We start from the raw sequence: 7,500 nt of genomic DNA, 5'->3' as shown, positions 1-7,500 counted from the left end.
TAGGTGAACAGGACGAGGAGAAGATGTTATATAATATAAAGTCATGTCCTTTCATTTCATGTCAAGTCATTTCAGTTCATGAAAAATGTTTTACAGAAACCCAGCCCCTAAGGCCTGACTAGTTAGTTTTTTGTTTTGTTTTTCGGGTTTTTTGTTTGTTTGTTTGTATGTTTTGTTGGGGTTTTTTTTGGGTGTGTGTGTGTGTGTGTGTGTGTGTGTGTGTGTGTGTGTGTGTGTGTGTCTTTCGTTCTTTCTTCATTTTTTGTTTGTTTTGTTTTGTATTGTTGGGGTTTTTTTGGTTTTTTTTTTTGTTTTGTCTTGATTTTTACGCAGATGTGGTGTTGTGTGTATGACTTTGGACACCGTCTTGGTAAATACAACCACCCCACTCCCATCCCCCCTCCCCATCCACTACCCATCCCACACGCCGTGTTCTCGGCTCTTCACTGTCATTGCCGCTCCCGGTATAGTACAGTGGAGTGATGGCCTAGAGGTAACGCATCCGCCTAGGAAGCGAGAGAATCTGAGCGCGCTGGTTCGAATCACGGCTCAGCCGCCGATATTTTCTCCCCCTCCATTAGACCTTCAGTGGTGGTCTGGACGCTAGTCATTCGGATGAGACGATAAACCGACGTCCCGTGTGCACCACGCACTTAGCGCATGTAAAAGAACCCACGGCAACAAAAGGGTTGTTCCTGGCAAAATTCTGTAGAAAAATCCACGTCAATAGGAAAAACAAATAAAACTGCACGCAGAAAAAATACACACACACACACAAAGAAAAAAAAAAGGGGGTGGGGGGTGGCGCTGTAGTATAGCGACGCGCTCTCCCTGGGGAGAGCAGCCCGAATTTCACACAGAGGAATCTGTTGTGATAAAAAGAAATACAAAATACAAAAAATAAATAAAATAAAAAAAAAGAGTGTCGCCGTGGTGGCTGGTGACAGTCAACCTGTTTGGCCAGGTGATCAGATGTCAGGTGTTAGATGACGTAATGCTGTTTGTTACGGTGCATGAGGGGTGGGTTTACTGTCGGCATCCGAGACAACCATCTAATGCTAAGTGCGGAGACAGGGGACCTTTCTTTCCTACCTACAACCGGAACGACAAAGAAAAACTTGTCCATTGGAGGAGGAATTTTGTTTAATGTCCCGTCACACATATCGGTGATTGAAGACATTTTGTTAAAGTATTTATGAATACATCTGATTATTATCGGTTAGAAGGGGTGGGAGATGTGAATGAATGGCGGGTTGGGGTAAAATGGGCAAATGAGGGCGAAATGAGGGTGAAATCTGGAGAAAAAAAAATCTAAATACAATTACAGGAAATTACTTAAAGGACTTCGAAAAAGAGCAGTCGTTAAACTGACAAGCGAAACAACTGATAATGAAGGCAAAAAGTCAAAAACATCAACGTTCTCAGTCACTTGTGATGACACACTTTTGTGTACATAAGGCTTCATCAAGCTACAGTCAAAAATTATATGATGTCTGCGTTTCAAACTCATATAAAACGCACACTTAAAAACAAAACAAAACAAAAAAAACCGCTTTAACTGTATAACTCTGGGTTTTTTCTCAGGTGGCCGCAAAAGTAATGTTTAATTAATTTTGTACATAATGTAATTTGGAAAAAAAATTGTGTTATTGCACAGGAAGAATAGTGTGACTTAACGCCCATCGGTACGCAGTTTAATTAAGGGTTTTTCTTAATTCGTGAAAGAAGACAAATCACAGCGTTTGACCAGCATAAGAATGAAAACAAACTGAGATTGTGCAGTATTCTTTCAGGTAATGAATAAGATTACTACACACACACACACCCACACACCCACACACACACACACACACACGCGCGCGCGCACACACACGGGCATGACAATGTTCCTGCAGGACTTCATACATTATTCTGGGCAGACCATGTACATTATTAGCAAAGCATTTGTTTTAGTATGTTGCTCACAACAGTCAACAAATAAATATCGGAAATTGAATGTGCAGCAGGGATATAAATAATACTGCTAGTTCAATTAAACATAAATGTTCGTTCAGTCTAGGTCAAAATATGAGGTGCTATCTTCATACATTCTTTGTGCACTTTTTCTATGTTGTTATGCTATGTATTATGTATTAATATTCATTGTAAAAGATGTTTTGTTTTTTAAAAGAAAATAACGTTTTCAGCGAGGAACACGTCCGACTGATTAAAGATAGACTAATTTCTGCAATTAAGATCCATCCGATTGATTGAAGACAGACTGATGCTAAATTTGTTTTAGCAAATAACGCAATTTATAAGCCAGAAATATGTACATGTATATGTCGTGGGGAAAAAACTACTTGACTGGTTAACTCAATTCATAAGCCAGAAACATACCTGTAAAACTGTTTGACTGGTTAACTCAATTCATAAGCCAGAAACATACCTGTAAAACTACTTGACTGGTTAACTCAATTTATCAGCCAGAAACATACCTGTAAAACTGCTGGACTGGTTAACTCAATTCATAAGCCAGAAACATACCTGTAAAACTACTTGACTGGTTAACTCAATTTATCAGCCAGAAACATACCTGTAAAACTGCTGGACTGGTTAACTCAATTCATAAGCCAGAAACATACCTGTAAAACTGCTGGACTGGTTAACTCAATTCATAAGCCAGAAACATACCTGTAAAACTGCTGGACTGGTTAACTCAATTCATAAGCCAGAAACATACCTGTAAAACTACTTGACTGGTTAACTCAATTCATAAGCCAGAAACATACCTGTAAAACTGCTGGACTGGTTAACTCAATTCATAAGCCAGAAACATACCTGTAAAACTGTTTGACTGGTTAACTCAATTCATAAGCCAGAAACATACCTGTAAAACTGTTTGACTGGTTAACTCAATTCATAAGCCAGAAACATACCTGTAAAACTGCTGGACTGGTTAACTCAATTCATAAGCCAGAAACATACCTGTAAAACTGCTGGACTGGTTAACTCAATTCATAAGCCAGAAACATACCTGTAAAACTGCTGGACTGGTTAACTCAATTCATAAGCCAGAAACATACCTGTAAAACTGCTGGACTGGTTAACTCAATTCATAAGCCAGAAACATACCTGTAAAACTACTTGACTGGTTAACTCAATTCATAAGCCAGAAACATACCTGTAAAACTGCTGGACTGGTTAACTCAATTCATAAGCCAGAAACATACCTGTAAAACTGCTGGACTGGTTAACTCAATTCATAAGCCAGAAACATACCTGTAAAACTGCTGGACTGGTTAACTCAATTCATAAGCCAGAAACATACCTGTAAAACTGCTGGACTGGTTAACTCAATTCATAAGCCAGAAACATACCTGTAAAACTGCTGGACTGGTTAACTCAATTCATAAGCCAGAAACATACCTGTAAAACTGCTGGACTGGTTAACTCAATTCATAAGCCAGAAACATACCTGTAAAACTGCTGGACTGGTTAACTCAATTCATAAGCCAGAAACATACCTGTAAAACTGCTGGACTGGTTAACTCAATTCATAAGCCAGAAACATACCTGTAAAACTGCTGGACTGGTTAACTCAATTCATAAGCCAGAAACATACCTGTAAAACTGCTTGACTGGTTAACTCAATTCATAAGCCAGAAACATACCTGTAAAACTGCTGGACTGGTTAACTCAATTTATAAGCCAGAAACATACCTGTAAAACTGCTGGACTGGTTAACTCAATTCATAAGCCAGAAACATACCTGTAAAACTGCTGGACTGGTTAACTCAATTCATAAGCCAGAAACATACCTGTAAAACTGCTGGACTGGTTAACTCAATTCATAAGCCAGAAACATACCTGTAAAACTGCTGGACTGGTTAACTCAATTCATAAGCCAGAAACATACCTGTAAAACTGCTGGACTGGTTAACTCAATTCATAAGCCAGAAACATACCTGTAAAACTGCTGGACTGGTTAACTCAATTCATAAGCCAGAAACATACCTGTAAAACTGCTGGACTGGTTAACTCAATTCATAAGCCAGAAACATACCTGTAAAACTGCTGGACTGGTTAACTCAATTCATAAGCCAGAAACATACCTGTAAAACTGCTGGACTGGTTAACTCAATTCATAAGCCAGAAACATACCTGTAAAACTGCTGGACTGGTTAACTCAATTCATAAGCCAGAAACATACCTGTAAAACTGCTGGACTGGTTAACTCAATTCATAAGCCAGAAACATACCTGTAAAACTGCTGGACTGGTTAACTCAATTCATAAGCCAGAAACATACCTGTAAAACTGCTGGACTGGTTAACTCAATTCATAAGCCAGAAACATACCTGTAAAACTGCTGGACTGGTTAACTCAATTCATAAGCCAGAAACATACCTGTAAAACTGCTGGACTGGTTAACTCAATTCATAAGCCAGAAACATACCTGTAAAACTGCTGGACTGGTTAACTCAATTCATAAGCCAGAAACATACCTGTAAAACTGCTGGACTGGTTAACTCAATTCATAAGCCAGAAACATACCTGTAAAACTGCTTGACTGGTTAACTCAATTCATAAGCCAGAAACATACCTGTAAAACTGCTGGACTGGTTAACTCAATTCATAAGCCAGAAACATACCTGTAAAACTGCTGGACTGGTTAACTCAATTCATAAGCCAGAAACATACCTGTAAAACTGCTGGACTGGTTAACTCAATTCATAAGCCAGAAACATACCTGTAAAACTGCTGGACTGGTTAACTCAATTCATAAGCCAGAAACATACCTGTAAAACTGCTGGACTGGTTAACTCAATTCATAAGCCAGAAACATACCTGTAAAACTGCTTGACTGGTTAACTCAATTTATAAGCCAGAAACATATCTGTACATGTCGTGGGGGGGCGGGGGGGGGGGGGGGGGGGGGGGGGGGGGAAACTGCTTGACTGGTTAACTCAATTTTTAAGCCAGAAACATACCTGTACATGTCGTGGGGGGAAAAACTGCTTGAATGGTTAACTCAATTTATCAGCCAGAAACATACCTGTAAAACTGCTGGACTGGTTAACTGAATTTATAAGCCAGAAACATACCTGTACATGTCGGAGGAAAAAACTGTTTGACTGGTTAACTCAATTTATAAGCCAGAAACATACCTGTAAAACTGCTGGACTGGTTAACTGAATTTATAAGCCAGAAACATACCTGTAAAACTGCTGGACTGGTTAACTCAATTTATCAGCCAGAAACATACCTGTACATGTCGGAGGAAAAAACTGTTTGACTGGTTAACTCAATTTATCAACCAGAAAAATACCTGTAAAACTGCTGGACTGGTTAACTCAATTTATAAGCCAGAAACATACCTGTACGTGTCGGCGGGAAAAAAAACACTGCTTGACTGCTTAACTTTTTTGTGTTTGTTGTTTGTTGCTTTTTTCTTTTTCTTTTTCTTTTTTTTTTCTTCACAGAAGCATGAATGTGGTTGATAGGAGTTTTCGTTGGCAATTGATTTTGAACTGAATGTTGTCGCAAAAACTATCAAACGTGTACGGATAATGCTGCATCATGTGAATATGATAACATATTCCGTGTAGTATCTAAATCAAATAGTTTGAGCATACATCTTATAACATCAATAAAGCTTTACCGTAGTCGATCCTGAATGAATTTCAGAGAAAACCAATAGCATGCTGGTTTTTGGGTTTGTTTGGGTTTTTTTGTTTTGTTTTTTTGTATTCAAATAAATAGTTTGTTAATGTATTATATTAATAAACATTTACAGAAAGTCGATCATTGATAAATTGCGGAGAAAAACAAAAGGAATCATGTAGACCTACTTATAGTTTACGTAGGCCTAACTAATCTTTTTTTCTTTCTCGAGGCCTGAATAAGCGCTTTGGGTTACGCTGCTGGTCAGGCATCTGCTTGGCAGATGTGGTGTAGCGTATATGGATTTGACCGAACGCAGTGACGCCTCCTTGAGCTACTGATACTGATACTAACTAATCGACTAACATTGATATTAATAATGAGAGAGAGAGAGACAGAGAGAGAGAGAGAATAAAATAAAGTCAATACATTTAAGACACTAAGAATGAACATAAAGACGCTAGGGCTGAATCTCCATGTATGAAATAAAAAATAAAAAAAACGATGACGGCAGCACCTATGGGCCAGACTTCATACAGACAAGAAGATGCCACAGTTGCCAGTATTTTCTCCCCCTCCGCTAGACCTTGAGTGGTGGTCTGGACGCTAGTCATTCGGGTGAGACGATAAACCGAGGTCCCGTGTGCAGCATGCACTTAGCACACGTAAAAAAAAAATTAAAATAAAAAAAAAACGGTAAAAAAAAAGAGAAAAAAATAAAGGTTGTCCCTGGCAAAATTCCCTTGAAAAAAAATACTTTGATAGTAAAACAAATACACTTGCAGAAAAAAAAAACCCAAAAAACAAAACAAAACAAAAAAGCAACAACAAAAAATCTCTCACTGTAGCGACACGCTCTCCTTGGGACTGAAAAGCAGCTTGAATTTTACACAGAGGAATTTGTTGTGACAAAAGAAGTAATGATACAATTAGATCGATTTTGTGTCACTAATCGATCGACACACTAACCTGACTGACTGACTGACCGGCTGATTGATTATGTGACCAGTCAGCCTACACTGACTCTTATCATGGTGATGTTTCTACACCTGTAGCAAATTGTACTTTGAAGAAACACGGTTGATGAAAACGTGATCTTCGCTGTGTCCCCACCTCTATCTCTTTTTCTTTATTATTAGAAAACAACAATAACAACATAAAACAAAAACAAATCTAATCAGTTGGGTTGTTTTTGTTTTTTTGTTTGTTTGTTTTTTTAACCAATCGGAGCTTCCTATCCGCGGCATCATCACCGTCAGACGACACTCCAACGCCGGCCCCCGTGATGCGCACCGATGCATGAATAATGTGGTCACGCTTCTCAGACAACAACCGAAGCATGTCCGCTGTGTGTGCCCAAGACTTCATCCACACAGTGAGCGACCTAATCACCCTTTATTCAGCACGGACAACGTCGTCCAACAGCTGATTAAGAGCGGGGGCCTCCCCTCTCCGCTTTCAACACCAGCGTCTCCCTTACCCTACCCCACCCACCCCATCCCCGACTGAACCTCATTGGTTTTAAAGCTCCCCTGCCGGGCTGCGCGCGCACCGCCACGGGCGGTAATGCTCACTTCCAAAGTTCAGCGTCAGCAGACACAGTAGCCGAGCGGGAAGAACGCAAACAGAATAATGCAGACTACCACTTGACCCCGGGGCGTTTTTTGCTGTGCAACTTGCAACGACCCCACGAACTGAAAGTAGTGCCGGGAAGAGCTGAAAGTGGAGGGAAAGAGAAAGAGGTTGCTGCAGTGATCAACTGACTGCCGAGTTTAGAGTGCTGATTGAGTCGCTCTTTCACTGACTGACTGAGCGGGGTCTGAAAATTTCAGTGTGGGGCTAGTTCTGCACTGTT

Source organism: Babylonia areolata, chromosome 5 (genome assembly GCF_041734735.1).
Source record: "Babylonia areolata isolate BAREFJ2019XMU chromosome 5, ASM4173473v1, whole genome shotgun sequence".
In the NCBI taxonomy this organism is placed as follows: domain Eukaryota; kingdom Metazoa; phylum Mollusca; class Gastropoda; order Neogastropoda; family Buccinidae; genus Babylonia; species Babylonia areolata.
Note: the sequence above shows the minus strand (reverse complement) of the source record.